Consider the following 17,366-nt stretch of genomic DNA (forward strand, 5'->3'; position numbering starts at 1 on the left):
GACTCGCACTATTCTAATGGCCTTTTAATGAACAAAAGTCCGCACAAATTGTCCACTGGGTTGAATGTCATTTTTTGCAGATTACTAATAAAGTGGATCTTTTATGTCAAGTGCCTATGCACTTAAATAGTTGCTTTCTACACTTTAAGATAGCTTTTCCTAATGTTTTAACTCTCAAAAAAGCATGAATGCTACATTTGTGTCTTCCTCTACAAAATTAGAGGCATTAAAAACTAAATAGAGTTCAGCTAAAATTTCTGGTTCTTTCAGTACTGACGCTTGGGAATTTTTAGAATTAACAAAGGTAAAGTTAAAGGCCAATGATACACAGGTGTGAACAATACAGATGTTAACCTTCATTTAACAATTTCTCTATCTCCAAAATGCACATGTATTATATATTCAAAACCATCATCAGAGGACAATACGTTTCACATATGCTAGCAATAACATTCCATTTTTGGAACCACTTGATAGAACTTCGTCACTGCACAAATTATAATCCTTCCTTGTTTATCATGCTTGGAGAATCAGTTTAGCAAGTCCAAAATGACTCTGATCACTGGGAATTTGGCAGATATTTTATTTTCTTCTGTGTTACTGTGTAGGAAGAATTTGGGAAAGCAAAATGAACAAACATTGATGGTAAATACGTTTGTGTCTTTCTGTTTTATTGTACTCTCCCAAGCGCCTAGTATAGTGTTCTGCACACAGTAAGCACTCAATAAATACAATTGACTGACGGACATTAAAAAAGAAATTGCTTCCTATAATAACAGCAAGTTGCCTCTGGTGGAAATGGCCCAATCTTCCCAACAAAACGACATCTAAATATTAATGTTCAGGCCCAATCGGGAAAGAGGAGGGATTGAAAGATATCACAAAAAATACTGTTTCATGTTCAGCAGAGTTCTAATACTGGCATTTCCTTTTTCAACAGTGTAGGTGAATATAAAGGTTTTTCTTATCGTACAAGAGTGATGTGCAAGAAATATAGTGACTTTCTATAGGCCACACAATTAGTCAGTGGGAAAGCTGGCTACATTACCTAAATATCTTTGTAGGTACCCCATTTGTATTTGCAACTGCTCTTCTGGAAAAATGTATCACTAGCACAATCTTCTAGGATGATGCCATTCATATGTCACTAGAAACGCAATGTGTATTCTATTCTCCATATTTCTGAACTATCTTGGGGACTCTTTAGGAGCTTCACTCTTTCATGCTACTTTGTGTCAGTTTAGCATACTTCTGGGGCAAATAATAATAATAATAATTATGATGATGATGGCATTTGTTGAGTGCTTACTATGTGCCAAGGACTGTTCTAAGCGCTGGGATAGATACAAGGTAGTCAGGTTGTCCCACGTGGGGCTCACAGACTTAATTCCCATTTTAGAGATAACTGAGGCACAGAGAAGTTAAGTGGCTTGCCCAAGGTTACACAGCTGACAAGTGGCGGAGCCGGAATTAGAACCCACGACCTCTGACTCAGAAGCCCGGGCTCTTTCCACTAAGCCTCTTTGCTTCTCCAGTGATAAGGTTCTCTAAGCTTCCTGGCCAATTTGTTCAGCTCAGTTAGCATTTCTTAAAAATTTGGTAGTTACAGCTTGGCTTATTACGGCTTTAAAAATGATGATACTTTGAGTGCTTCAGTTTGATGGGCTTTGTATATTATTATGATAATGGCAATTTTGTAACAACAGAAGTTATGAAATATGAAAATGAGAGCTCATAAAGTGCAATCCCTATGTAACTGTAATTCCCTATTACAAATAATAATGTATAACGTGTTAGCCGTATAAGTTAAAGCAACTGAAATTTCTAAGATCATCCTATCACATGTCTTCATTAAAGATTGACTTCATCCAAAACACTGTACCAAATGGTATTTTTAAATTTACAATATGAAAGTGAGATAAAAACATATCAGGAGGTGGGGGGAGGAGGAGATGTTTAAAATTTGAGTTCACCAAAAAGGCCAGATTCAGATCACTTGGATGGAGTGGGGGATGAGTCATAACAAATCAGTGTGACCCAAAAGAAACAGCACAAACCTAGGAGTTAGAGGACCTGGATTCTAATCCCAAATCTACCACTTGTCTGTTGCGTGACCTTGGACATGTCACTTGATTCATCTGTGTATCAGTTTCCTCATCTGTAAAATGGGGATTAAGACTCAAAGCCTCACATGGGTCATGGACTGTGTCCAACCTGATTAGCCTGTATATACCCCAGTGCTTAATAGAATGCCTGACACATAGCAAGCACTTAATAAATACCACTTTTTTTAAAAAAAGGTAGGGTGCTCAAGGGAATCAATTTAGGAATCTGGGAGAATTGCGGTCACCACATTGCTGTTATCTCTGTGTATCTGCTTAATGACAGATTCACAGTCTAATGGTCACAGGGGATCTGATGTAAATAGAACAGATTTCTGTGGCTACTGCTCAAACCTCTTGACAGTCCGAGGGAGAACACACTTCCACACTAGCTCCCCCATTTACGGATTTGCCCGATAAGTCCCTCTCTACCTCCTTCCTGTCCCTGCCTCAGCCCGCCCTGCCTTCTCTGATCTTACAACTATCCTGCACCCTTAACTCCTAAATTTCTTCACTGGTCCCTCAGTGTCCCTTCTGCTGGGTTCTTTACCCTTGACTTTTCTTGGTTTTCATTCACTAAAGTTAGTATTTATTAAGCACTCACTGCATACAAAGCATTTTACTAAATGCTGGGAGAAAATACTCATGTGGGTATTAAACACGGCCCTGTCCTGGTATGGATCACAATCTAAAATATATTTTTACATTTTAATGTGGTGATTACTCTCATATTCTCTCCTTAGGTCCTTGCCACTTCTTGGCCCCTGGGCAGTGAAGGACATGTATGTAGGTAGTACAGATTTTTTTCTTTTTCTACCTGTTTTATTTTTAACTCAGCAGCTGCTGCCAATACTACCCCATCACCTTACCACTTCCCCAGGTTGCGGCCCCCTATTTTTTGTTCCAGGCCCCACCAGGGCAGGATGTGGGGAAGTAGGGCCGGGGTGGTGATTTCCATCATTCTTCAAATAAAATTTCTCATGTTCTAAGCATCTGAATGATTTAAATTGAAATAGGGAAAGTATACAGACACCCTTCATGACTATTTTTCATAATTTTTAGTTGTTCTGTCACTATCAAATTGTTATTATCATAGTAGTTTACAATGTCCATCAAATGTGAAGGACTTTGAACCTCATTTTAACGGTTATTATGAGCTGAGCTGTCAGTGCATTAGTTCTGAAAATTGCAAAAATTTGCTGTCACTAATGAAAAATACCACAATTATATGAACTGTTGTTAAAAGTTTGTCTGCAATTATTTTCCTAAAAATGAACATAAGAATGAGATTTGCAATGTGTGCGAGATGTCAAGGTATTAGAAATCAGAAAATGGAATTGAAAAGTTGTATGTCTTGATATAAGCTTAACTTATGCTTACAATAATGGAAGTCAGATTGAAAAATCACACAGAAGTACCATAGAAAACCACTGATCAAAAGCTTCTGTTTGATGTGTGGAGGAAAACTGGTAGCCTTGGAGACTCTAAGCTCCTTGAGGACAGAAATTGTGTCTACTATTGTGCTGTACTCTCCCAAGGACTCATCTTCCCTCCCAAACCCGGTCCTCTCCCAGACTTACCTATCACCGTGGATGGCACGACCATCCTTCCCGTCTCTCAGGCCCGCAATCTCGGTGTCATCCTTGACTCGTCTCTCTCGTTCACCCCACACATCCTATCCGTTACCGAGACCTGCCGGTTTCACCTTACAATATCGCCAAGATCCGCCCTTTCCTCTCCACCCAAACGGCTACCTTACTGCTACGGGCTCTCGTTATATCCCGGCTAGACTACTGTGTCGGCCTTCTCTCTGACCTCCCTTCCTCCTCTCTCACCCCGCTCCAGTCTATTCTTCACTCCGCTGCCCGGCTCATCTTCCTGCAGAAACGATCTGGGCATGTCACTCCCCTTCTTAAACAACTCCAGTGGTTGCCTATCGACCTCCGCTCCAAACAAAAACTCCTCACTCTAGGCTTTGAGGCTCTACATCACCTTGCCCCTTCCTACCTCTCCTCCCTTCTCTCTTTGTACCGCCCACCCCGCACGCTCCGCTCCTCTGCCGCCCACTTCCTCACTGTCCCTCGGTCTCGCCTATTGTGCCGTCGACCCCTGGGCCACATCCTCCCGCGGTCCCGGAACGCCCTCCCTCCTCACCTCCGCCAAACCGATTTTCTTCCCCTCTTCAAAACCCTACTTAAAACTCACCTCCTCCAAGAGGCCTTCCCAGACTGAGCTCCTCTTCTCCCACTACTCCCTCTACCACCCCCCTTTCACCTCTCCGCAGCTTAACCCTCTTTTCTCCCCATCTCCCTCTGCTCCTCCCCCTTGATTCGCCTTGATTCTATCTAGTTGCCATTGTTTTTATGAGATGTTCTTCCCCTTGACTCTCTTTATTGCCATTGTTCTCGTCTGTCCGTCTCCCCCGATTAGACCGTAAGCCCGTCAAACGGCAGGGACTGTCTCTATCTGTTGCCGACTTGTTCATTCCAAGCGCTTAGTACAGTGCTCTGCACATAGTAAGTGCTCAATAAATACTATTGAATGAATGAATGAACAAGTGATCTACACACAGTAACGTGCAATAAAAACCTCTGATTATTTGAACGCAAGGCGAACGCTAGACTTCCTCTCCATCCAAACTTCTACCATGCTGATCTAAGCATTTTTATCCGACCTTGACTAGTGCATCACCCTCCTTCTTCACTCTCCCCTATTCACTCATCTGCCTGGATTATTTATTGTTTTTAATGGTAGTGGTTAAGGATTTACTGTGTGCTAGTTTCTGCACTAAGCTGGGGCAGATACAAGATAATCATCTGTCAAAAAAATTTATTCTACCTTCCCCCACTCTCAAACTCCTCTGTCTGTGAACCAAATGAAAATTCCTTACTACTGACTTTTAGGCAATCAACTCCCAACATCCTACCTAACCTAACCAATCTCATACTATATCCCAGCCCACAAACTTTTCTCCTCTAATGCCTCTAATGCTTCCTTGATCTCATCTATCTCACCGCTGACCCCTTGCCCATGTCCTCTTTCTGGCCCAGAGCTCCTTCCTCCTTTCTATGTGACAGACCACCACTGCATTGACCTTCTAAACCCTATTTCAGTCGCATCTCTTCAGAGAGGCCTTCGCTGACTAAACACCTTCATTTCCCCACCCTATTGGCCATCCCCTCAAGGTCACCTAGGCTCCTGAGTTTTAACGTGTAAGCATGGTGATACATGCCCATTCCCCAGTCTCACAGCACCTACGTACATATCCTTATATGCTACCACTTCCAATGTTATTTGTAATTTATTTTAATGTCTCCCATCTAGATTGTAAGCTACTTGTTACAGGGATCATGTCTACCCACTCTATTATATTGTACTCTCTCAAGTCTTTATTACAGTGCTCAGCAAACAGTGAGCACTCACTATATACCACTGATTGATATCCTGAAATTTGGCTTCCAGCCCTACCACTCCACTGAAATTTCCTTCTCCAAGGTCACCAAACCCTCTCAGGATCACACCTGGATAGTTTCCAGTACTCTACCAGTCTCGACTAGGGGAGGGAGAGTCAAGCAGAAGCATACCCATTCCATTCCAAGATTGGCCAGTGGCTAGCTTGTCTAAGGCAATCTGTTACAAGTAAAGACTCCCCTGTGCTAGGCAGCAATGGAATGGGAAAGGGTAAAGGGCAGACGCTCGAGTTTACTGACTTTCCAATAGTAAGGCAATAGTAAACCACTTTCATACTTTTACCAAGAAACCTCTATGGGTGAGAAACCTCTATACCTGAACAATTGCAGGTGGAGGTGGAGCATTCTGAGACAGAGGGGTTTATGGTGTCACTACGGGTCAGAGATGACTTGACAGCATAAGACAAAACAAGGTCACCAATGACCTACTTACTCCCACATCGAAAGGCCTCTACTCTATCCTAATCCTCCTCAACTTCTCCACTGCCTTTGACACTATAGACCACCCACTTGTCCTGGAAGCACTATCTAACCAAGGCTTCACCGACTTGTCCTTATCTCTCTGACCACTCATTCTCAGCCTCTTTCACCAACGTCTTCTCTACCTCTCATCCTCTAACTATGGGTGTAAAGCTCTCAGGTCTTGGTTCTGGGTCCCCTTCTATTCTCCATTTAATAACCATCCCCTTGGAGAACTCATTTGCTCTCATAGTTTCAACTACCATGTCTACACAGATCATTCCTAAATCACTCTTTTCATCCCTGACCTCTCCCCTTTTGTGCAGTTTCATATATCCTCCGTGCTCGAGGATATTTCTTCCTAGATGTCTCACTAAAACCTCAAACACGCTCTAATATTCCTACCCAAACCCTATCCGCTCCCAGATTTTGCCATCACTGTGGACAATATCACCATCCTCTGTCTCACAAGCCCACAGAATTACCATTTACTCACCTGTCTTCAACCTACATTTCAATCACTAAATCCTGTGGATTTTTCCTTCACAACATCTCTAGACTTCACCCTTTTCTCTCTATCCAAATTGCTACCACACTGGTCTAAGCTCTTATAATGCCCCTCCCGGCCCCTCCCAGACTACTGCATCAGCCTCCTTGCTGCAGCCTCTTCCCTTTCCAGGCCATACTTCACTATGCTGCCCATAGTTTTCTAAAAAAGAATTCTGTGCAAGGAATAAATCATTTATTTTCTTCATTTTTATATAATACATTTTTCGATTCCATGAAGTGTTTCTATCAAATTCACATTATGGCTTAAGATGTTGGCTTTCTTAACAGAGATAAGAATTCTTACTTCAAAGAGATCAGAGGTTTTTTTTTTATCTTCTTTGATCACAATGTTAATTCATTGTAGACTCATACCTCATAATGTTCCATCTGTTAAGATTTTCTCATCAGTAGTTGTTTAAAGAGGAGAGGATTTGTTGGTGAGTTATTTTTATTCACAGCCACGTTAATGCAAGTCCTAAAGTAATCAGTTTGCATTATGTAGCCTTTCATGCAGTTTGCACAGATTTACAGCTTGGGTGCTTTATCTAGTCTCATGCTTGTGAGACAGCTGTTAGGCATTTAGCTAATATAATTCTGATTCTTGGGGGAATTCTGGTTTGTCCATTCAAAGACAAACTGTTGAAAGAGATTCTAACTGTAGAAACATCTTAAGTCATTCTTAATTTTGATTTTTATGAAGCTACTTCCAGAATTTCTCTACCATGTTCATTAGAGTTGTCCGACTAATCAGAGTATAATGGCTGTTGGCTACAGTTTTGGTTCAATTCTAATTCCCTCTAGAGTGTGTTTAACATGTACTGTATCTTTGAAATACATCACACTGACTTCAACAGCTAGTAGGCAGTTTTAAAGTAAATGTATTCAAGTTTTATAAAACTTCTATATATTGTATTTTCAGTTCTTCAGTTTATTTTCTCCTATTTCTCTTTCAAAAGTGCTAAAGAAATGAAAATTTTGAGATTAAACATTTCCTCATTTGTGTCCCTCCCAAAAGATTATATCTGCAAGACTATTCAACTTTCTCAATAAAATGCCCAGTCTCTAGGTAAAGACACTTAAGTGGCCAGAAGTCAAAAAATATCATTGTTTGAAATTATGATCCTTTCTATAAATAGTAGGTTATAATGAAAGACATTTATCTGTATTGTGTTTTATTACAATTGTAGTTTCCCCAGAAATGAACATTTTATCTTCCTGATAAAGAGGAAGTGAAACAGGAAAGTATGACTAAAATGGGAAATGTCACTATTAGAATTCATAGTATCTTCAAAATATATGAGTAAGTGATATTTAAATTAACATTTGAATGCATATTATTTTATTTTTATTTATACACAACCTTGTAGATTCAAGGATTGATTACTTGGTCTTCCTTTACAGGGAATGATCAAATCCACTAAATAGAATAGAACTATGTATCACTAGATTCTACCAGCAACTTGTTGAGTAGAACATTATTTCAGAAGTCCTTTATTCCATCATGAAAAAAAACAGTAATATAAATCAACATATATACATGTGGAAGTCTAAAGATTCTCTCACTACTCTGCTCTAAAAAATTGGAGCAGTTTCATCTGCACTGAATCTTGACACTGAGCAATAGCCATGCTGAGGTACTTTGGGCACCCTTTCTGTTTCACAGTTTCTACATTTGTTAAATGGGGAAGAAACACCTGTGCTCACATCCTCCTTAGACTGTGATGTCCATGTGGGGCAGGGACTGTATTGGTTCTAATCAATCAATGATATTTATCTCATCTCTACTCCAGGGCTGAGTACAGGGCTTGGAAGAGAATGAATACTTAACGAATACCGCATACATTATGAAGTCACTGATTAGACTGTAAGCCCGTCAAACGGCAGGGACTGTCTCTATCTGTTGCCGACTTGTTCATCCCAAGCGCTTAGTACAGTGCTCTGCACATAGTAAGCACTCAATAAATACTATTGAATGAATATTGCCTTGATGCAGGGCGGGCTATAAAAAAAAATGTTTGGTACAGTTCACTTCATATTGTCCAGCCAAGCTTTTAATGCCCCATAGTAGCATGGAGACATAGGCTGATGATGGTGATGGTATTTCTTAAGCGCTTAGTATGTGCCAAGCACTGTTCTAAGCGCTGGGGTACATACAAGGTAATCAGGCTGTTCCATGTGGGGCTCACAGTCTTAATCCCCATTTTACAAATGAGGTAACTGGGGCACAGAGAAGTTAAGTGACTTGCCCAAGGTCACACAGTTGAGTGCTTAGAACAGTGCTTTGCACATAATAAGAGTTTAACAAATACCATTATTATTATTATTATTAAATGGCGGAGTCAGAATTAGAACCCAGGATATCTGACTCCCAAGCCTATGCTCTTTCCACTAGGCCACGCTGCTTCTCATATTGAAATATAAGGATGTTGTGGGCAGGTAGCGTTTCTACCAACTCTCCCATACTTTTAGTGCAGTTCTCTGCCCACACTAAGGACTAAATGAATGCCACTGATTGATTGAAATCAAGGTAAACACTGAACATTCCTGCTTTCAGGGTGGGGTTTCCTCCCAGGCCTCAAGCTTCTCCCAGTGTGCCAACTGTCTCCCTCCCTGAAATGTTAGAATGATTAATGATTGAAGTTCTCTGAAGTGTCTTAAATAAATCATTCCTCAATTTTTAATGCATACGGTCATTCTTCATTGAACTCCTTTTCATCAGATTTACTTTAACACAAAGAGATATAAAAGTCTGAATAGATCATTTATGCAAAGTGGAAAATCTTCAGGGGCCTGGTGAGCAGGTGCTATGTTCACTCTCAAATACTGGCCTTTTACATGGCAGTTTAGTGTGATGCCTGGCTTGGCCAATGGCATATCCTACTAGTATTTGTTGTGAAACAACTCTGGAATCCTCTGCTCAACCACCTGTCCTACCAGCCTTGCATGGCTCCAAACTGCACCTGTTTTATTTTTAAGCAATACTGTTCAATTTAATCCCAAACTAGTTTCAGGAAATAACTTCAGGAGTCAGGTATAAACTCAAAGAAATAAGAATTTAATATGTCTTTAAAATCATTGATTTTCTGTTACAGTCCAAATGTAGTATCCTGGAACTCTTTTATGATTGGACTCTTTATAATTGGGCTGAACTTACTTCAACAAGGATATTGTAGCGAATAGTCAAATATCTTTTCTATTGAAAACACAAACCTGGCAATACAATTTTTGTAATGCTTTCAGAATAGATTTTTCTGGGCTTTTTTGTGTGTTTTTAATTTTCTTCATTGGAAAAACTTAGTTTCTTATTAAGTGGCAAAATGATCCTTGGCATCACTGTTATAGAACAGAAGTGCAGGCAGGGATATTTCTTTCAAACCTTTACAAATGACATTTCTGATCATTTACAATAATAACAGTGGTATTTGTTCAGCAATTACTTTATCACAATGCTAAGCACTGGGGTTCATACAAGATAATCAGGTTAAACACAGTTCCTGTTCCCCAAGGGCCTCAAAGGCAAAGTAATGAGAAAGAACAGATACTGAATCCCCATTATACAGATGAGGCACCTGAAACACAAACAAATTAAGTTAATGTCTCACAGCAGTCAAGTGGCAGTGTCTGAATTAGAACTAAGGTCCTCTGACTCCCAAGCCTATGTCTTCTCATTAGGCCACACTGCTTCTCTACACTCCTTACTGGGGTCAGAGGAACAAATGACAGTAATATCCACCACTACAGAATTTGTGGAAACTGGAGAGTCTCAACTTTAGAAAGTTATTTGGTAGTGGAAACAAAACAACTGTTTTTGTTTGTTTGTCTTTCCCTTGGGTATTTGTTCAACCCTTCCTAAGAACCAATTCTATGATTCTAAATGATTCTATTTATCTTTATCTTGATGATGTTGTCTCGTTTTGTTTTGTTCTGTTTGGCTTTGCTGTCTGTCTTCCCCTACCCTGCCCACCCCCCCCCCCCATTTAGACTGTGAGCCCATCATTGGGCAGGGATTGTCTCTATCTGTTGCCCAAACTGTACATTCCAAGTGCTTAGTACAGTGCTCTGCACATAGTAAGTGCTCAATAAATACTACTGAATGAATGAATGAACCAAGCACTATATTAAGTGCAGAGGTAGATAGAAGCTAATCAGATTAGACACAGTACACATCCCACATGGGGCTCACAGTCTTAATCCCCATTTTACAGATGAGGTAACTGAGGCACAAGAAGTGAAGTGACTTGTCCAAAGTTACGCAGTACATAAGGGGCAGAGCCTGGATTATAACTCAGGTACTTCTGACTCCCAGGTCCATGCTCTATTCATTAGGAAAAACTGCTTCTCTGTTAAGATTCATCCATCAGAATCATCATCATACAATGAGTGCCTTATTGGGTGCAGAGCAGTATAGTATCAGTTAAAAAAGCAGAAAAGATATAGTAATTGAACTCGTAGATTTTATAGTATAAATCTTTGCTTCACATTAACACCACAGCTTCCCTCTCATCCTTCTTATTCTAATAGCTTCAGGCCTCTGCCCTTCCTCTTTGTTATCTCAGCCTCTGCAATCCTTATTTTAACCTTGCTGTCTGCATGCTCCTCTTTTTAATGCCACTTGTCTCCTTGACAAGACAAAGATAACATTATAATTCTCTCTTTCGAGGGGGGATCTTACCCACATTTTTTCTTGTTTTTTGGGTGGAGGGGTGAAGTGGAACATGGGAGGATGTTGGCTGAAACAATTTGAGGTCACCATTATGAAGCCTAGGAAGCACACCACATATTTTCGTATTGTGACAAATACAATCTCCAGTTAATCAATCAATCAACCATATTTATTGAGCACTTATTGTATGAAGAGCATTGTACTAAGCGTTTGGGAGAGCACACACAATGATGAAACAGATAGATTCCCTATCTGACAGTCTGAGGGGGAGACAGACATTGTTACGAATAAATTACACATATGTGCATATAAATACTGTGGGACTGGGGTGGTGAATAAATAGGTGCAAATCATGGTGACGCAGAAGGGAGTGGGAAAATAGGAAATGAGGACTTAATCAGGGAAAGCCTCTTGGAGGAGATGTGTCTTCATTAAGGCTTTGAAGGCGAGGGGAGTAATTGCTTGTCAAATATTAAAATAATAATAATAATTATGGTGTTTGTTAAGTGCTTAACAACGTGCCAGGCACTGTACTATACACTGGGGTGGATACAAGCAGATCGGGTTGGACACAGTCCCTGTCCCACGTGTGGCTCACAGTCTCAATTCCCCTTTTACAAATGAGGTAACTGAGGCCCACAGAAGTTAAGTGACTTACCCAAAATCACACAGCTGACAAGTGGTGGAGTCGGGATTAGAAACCATGACCTCTGACACCCAAGAGTGGGCTCTTTTCACTGAACCACACTGCTTCTCAAAAGGGAGGCAGGATGTGGGCAAATGGTCAGCAGTGAGATAGATGAGATCAAGATATAGTGAATAGGTGGCATTAGAGGAGTGAAGTGTGCAGGCTGGTCTGTAGTAGGAGAGTAGAGAGGTGAGGTAGGAGGGGGCAAGATGCACTTCAAAGCAGTATAACTAAGGCTTTGAATTTACAACCATAATTTACAAGCAGCAGCATTGCCTAGTGAAGAGAGCACGGCCCTGGGAATCAGAAGGACCTCTAATCCCAGCTCCACCACTTGTCTGCTGTGTGACCTTAGGCAAGTCACTTCACTACACCTCAGTTACCTCATCCGTAAAACAGGGATTGACTGTGAGCCCTATGTGGGACAGGGACTGTGTTCAATCTGATCTTGTATCTTCCCCAGTGCTTAGTACAGTGCCGAGCACACAGTAAGCACTTAACAATACCATTAAAAAAGAAACAGAATTTATCACTCTACTAGTGAGCTGAGGCTAGGCCCACAGTTCCGGCAGCTGGCACAGCTCATTATGTCAACTGTGAAGGGCGGTCCACATTTGGCAAGCTATGGCACCTACCATAGCTTTTTCCAGCACTATTAATAAGCATTACAGTGAGGGGGGGAGGGGGGAGAAAGCACACCTTTCACAACTTGTGGAACCTCCAAATTTTCATGGAGCCAGGTGGCATGAAATCCCTCCTTTTTTATGAGATTTCCTAGACATTCTCCAAATAAATTTGAGCTCCAATTCAAAGAGCAAGTACAACACTAACCTTCTGTCCACAGGCCTTAAGGCTCTGCTTCAGCTACCTCCTACTTGCCTCTATGCTCTTTTCCCTGCTAACAGTGAACAACATCAGTAGAGAAGCAGTGTGGCTTAGTGGAAAGAGCATGGACATGGGAGTCAGAAGGACCTGGATTCTAATCAAGGCTCTGCCACTTTGCTGTGTGACCTCGGGCAAGTCACTTCACTTCTCTGGGCCTAAGTGACCTCCTGTAAAATGAGGATTAAGATTGTGAGCCCCATGTGGGATCACCTGATTACCTTGTATCTACCCCTGTGCTTAGAACAGTACTTGGTACATAGTAAGTGCTTAACAAATACCATAATTATTACTTATGGTAAACTGGAGAACACTTCAGTTTCTTCACTCTGCCCAAACTGATCTCTTAACTGTGCCTTTTGCCTCTGACTCACTTCAAACCCTTTGCCCCACCTAAGAATGTCCTTCCCTTTCAGTTTCACCGAGTCACATTTCTTGTGCTTTTTAAAAAAGTTCTTTTAAAAGGCCACCCCTTTCAAGAATCATTCCCTGATTAATAGTGATTGTGTATTTGTTCATTAGTATCTTTCACTTTTCTCTATCTTTACCTTAACTATGGAATATTCATTAATTAATGTCCATTGTTTCTCCTATTATGCACTCTGAAGACAGGGACTGCATCTTCTACTTTGTTCCCATCTTCCCTAAGTACCTAAAACAACAGTGCTTTGCACCGAGAAAGTGCTCAATCAATGAAGTATGACAACAGCAGATTAAAATGCATTGTAGAGCAACATTAATAGTCTTCTCTATATCTCTTTTTGATCTGATCCAGGCAGAAGTAATGACTTGGGCAATGGTATAGAAATATGAAATGAAAGAGAGCCAAGGAGTCACGAAAAAAGAGGTGGCTATTGAGAGGAAAAAATGTGCAGATAAGTGAGGGGGAGAAGGGTTAAGCAGTCTGATGCAGATAGATGGATACATGATCATATACAAATTTAATATAGAGGATGCTTGGATTAGACTTGGCCAGGAGTAACTGAGGAAGTGGTAAATAAAACATTTTTTAATTAACGGAAAGGAAGAAAGGTGAAAAGTCAGATGGCAATCAGCATGGCCTTTGGCCTTCTGGTAAGAGCCTGAACCTCAGAGTCAGAGGACTTGAGTTCTAATCCCACTCCACCACTTGTCTCCTGTGTGACGTTGGACAAGTCACTCAACTTCTCTGTGCCTCAGTTTTCATCTGTAAAATAGGAATTAAATCCTACTTAGACTGTGAGCTCCATATGGAACAGAGACTGTGTCCAACCTGATCATCTTGTATCTAACCTAACATTTAATATAGTGCTTGGCACAAAGTAATTACATGCACGTGGGTAGGATTATTTTTTTTGTCTGTCATTCATTTTACCCTTATTTCTACATGGCACCCTCTTCTTATTCCTCTTTAGAAAAGTCATAGTAAAATTCTACAAATGAGACCTCTCTTTCGTTAATCGCTTTTGTATCCAGGCTCTAAAACATTTTCTTTTATTTTTTTTTATCATTTAAGATAAATTGCCTGGCTGAAATGACATCTGTCAGATGAGAACTTTAGATATCTGTCAATCCCTTTATTACCAGACTCAGTATTTGAAATTTAGTATCTCCAAGGTGAGCTCACATGGAGTACACTAGATTCCAATAGCTCACAAAAAGATTTTCAACTGATTGTCACCCTATATCGGGATGTCCTCAACATAAAACCTTCAGGAGCTCTTGTATTGATTTACAGAAGCATTGGTTATCCTCTCAGCTTTTTGGGATCAAAAGTTAAGCCTGCCTCAGCCTATTTTTAATTTTTATTAGTAGTCATTGGGATTAACTATAACTGGCTTCAGTGTTGGCTGGTAATCAGAAAAGCTGTCTTGGGTACATGATGGAAAAAAATAATTGTATGAGACTCACTTTCTCCATAGTTTGACACATGAAATTTCATTATAAGGTTCAGTAATAATACTTGCTGTTTCTAGCATCAACAAATATTCAAGTGGGGGGTGTGTGTGTGTGTGTGTGTGTGTGTGTGTGTGTGTGCATAATAATTCTGGTTGCACAATAGCTAATACATTCCTTGCACTCAAATACTTAACAACTACAGGAAAGAAGACAAGGATGAATCATATTAATGAAGGAACAAGTGTAAAATAATCAGTTTGGGGGGGGGGGGAGGTTGTGTGTGTATGTGTGTGTATGCGTGTGTGAGAGAGAATATATATATGTATATGTATAAGATATGTGTGTATAATATATATGTGTATATATGTATGAATTAATGAAAAATTACAGATCTGTGCTCTGAGCTGGACAGGCAACAATCCTCAGGGCTAGAAAGATTTATCATTCATGTTTATTGAGAGCTTACTGTGTGCACTATACTATACCCTTAGGAAAGTACAATATAACAGACTTGGTAGACACATTTCCTGCCCACAAAGAGCTTTCAATCAAGATGGAGAGACATAAAACTAGATTTCAGAAATGTATAGAAGTGTTGTTAGGCTGAGGGTGGGGTGAATAAAGGGTACAAATCCCAGTCCCAGGGTGACACATAAGGGAGAGGGAATAGGGGAAAGGAGGGTTTAGTCAGGGAAGGCCTCTTGAAAGCCTTATTAAAATCACATCTCCCAGGTGGGGAGAGTGATGGTCTGTTGGATATGAAGCGGGGAGGGAGTTGCAGGCCAGAAGCAGGACATGGGCGAGAGGTCGGAGATGAGATAGTAGAGATCGAGGCACAGCGAGTATATTAATGTTAGAAGAGTGAAGTGAATGTGCAGGGCTGTAGTAGGAAATCATGTAAGATAGGACGGGCAAGGTGACTGAATGCTATTAAGTCCATGGTAAGGAGAAGCAGCATGGCCTAGTTGTGAAGCTGCACCTTTTAGGACAGTGCCTCTGTCTGACCTGATTATCTTGTATCTACCCCAGCACTTAGTAAAGTGTTAGGCACATAATAAGCACTTAAATAACCAAAATTGTTATTAATCATTAATGACATTTAATTTCAGTGGAGTTCAAGAAAGGAATGTTTGGACAAGGACAGCAATGAAACATAGGCCAAGAAATGGTGTTATCTGGAATGAAGAGAATCCACCTGGCTACATAATTATCTTTAAAATGAGATTACATCTTTTCATATACAGTACAGCTTAGAAAGTAGCTATGTATGGTGATTACAGAGCCTGGCTCCAAGTGCTTCAGTCGATTCACACTGCTAGGTCTTCCCCTTTATTTCCCATAGATTAAAGATATTTTTGATTGGGGCTATTTTTGTGCTTAACAATACCTAATCATTAGAGGGACCATTTTTCTCTAAGCGAGAACATTTTGTCTTTCAATCTCATGAAGCATTTGTTATTCTTGCTGCCAGTTGTCTTTAATCTCCATTTTTAGTGGAAAACTTTAATGAAAAGCTTATTTTCTCTTTGGTCACTATAATGGTGGAACAGAGCCAAAACTCCACTTTCAAATGGTGGTCTTCCTCCCCTGACTCAAGGCTGGGGAGGGCATCACCCATCTCTCAATGTCTCTCGCAGCTAAAGGACCGGACACTACAATCCACGAGGCTGTCAAGATCTGGATCCCCAGCTTCTCCGATGGCCTTGGCACAGATGTTGTTTGGCCCTGACAGGCTTGAACTGACAGGCAGAGCAGGCTACCAAGTCTACGGACTCTGCTGTATTGTACTCTCCTAAATGCTTAGTTCAGTGTTTTGCACACAATAAGAGCTCACTAAATACCTGTGATAGATTGAGCAGGGGTTGTACCTACAAACTCTATTGTTATTTTCCCAAATGCTTAGTCCAGGGCTCCACACACATTAAGCTCTCAAAAAATACCAGTGACTGACTGATTGGAACCAGGGAGGAACTGTTGGAAGGACTGAGATAATTTCACGTCAGATAGGATGGCTGTGCCTTGATCTGAGGACGGAGAACCCATGTAGGAGAACTGATTACAGTCAAAGCGGCTCGCCAGAACCATCTCCCACTCCCTTGTCTCTGACAGCCATGTTGCCACTGGAGACACAGTGCAACGAGCATGTGGACGCCATGGGCGTAGCATATTGCAAGGGGCACATGCAGTCTTCAACTGCATCATTGCTTATTAGAGTGCTCTGCAAACGTTACACGCTGAATAAATACTATTGACCGATTAGTGAGCTACAAGTAGGACGAGGACTAGCACCCAGGTCTCCTGATTGCTAGGGGAGCATTTCTCTCAATCAATCAATGAATTTGTGGAATGCTTACTGTACTGACACCTGGGAGAGCATAATACTATAAAGTTGGTAGACACACTCCCTGCCCACAAGGAGGTTAGAGTGGAAGACGGACATGAAATACAATATGAATATGTGCATAAGTGTTGTGGGGCTGAGAGTGGGGTGAATACCAACCGCTTAAGCTATGGATCCCTTCCAACTCTTTTCCAGCAGCTTAGAAAAGTTTCTGTTCCTGGTGGAGTTATAGAAGATCTAGTTCACAACAGTTATTCCTATTCTTTCCAAGTGATTATCATTCATCAATGAGCCACTTCCTCAAAATGATGCTTCACGAGATCATATGTCATGC

The 17,366-nt window shown here is 40.8% G+C and overlaps 1 protein-coding gene across 1 annotated transcript in view; it reads right to left on the reverse strand.

Annotated features, from left to right (window-relative positions):
• ZNF385D (zinc finger protein 385D) overlaps positions 1-17,366 on the reverse strand; it is a 538,924-nt gene that overhangs the window by 350,096 nt on the left and 171,462 nt on the right. The window lies entirely within an intron of this gene.

The sequence above is a fragment of the Ornithorhynchus anatinus genome, chromosome 8, assembly GCF_004115215.2.
Source record: "Ornithorhynchus anatinus isolate Pmale09 chromosome 8, mOrnAna1.pri.v4, whole genome shotgun sequence".
Classification (NCBI taxonomy): domain Eukaryota; kingdom Metazoa; phylum Chordata; class Mammalia; order Monotremata; family Ornithorhynchidae; genus Ornithorhynchus; species Ornithorhynchus anatinus.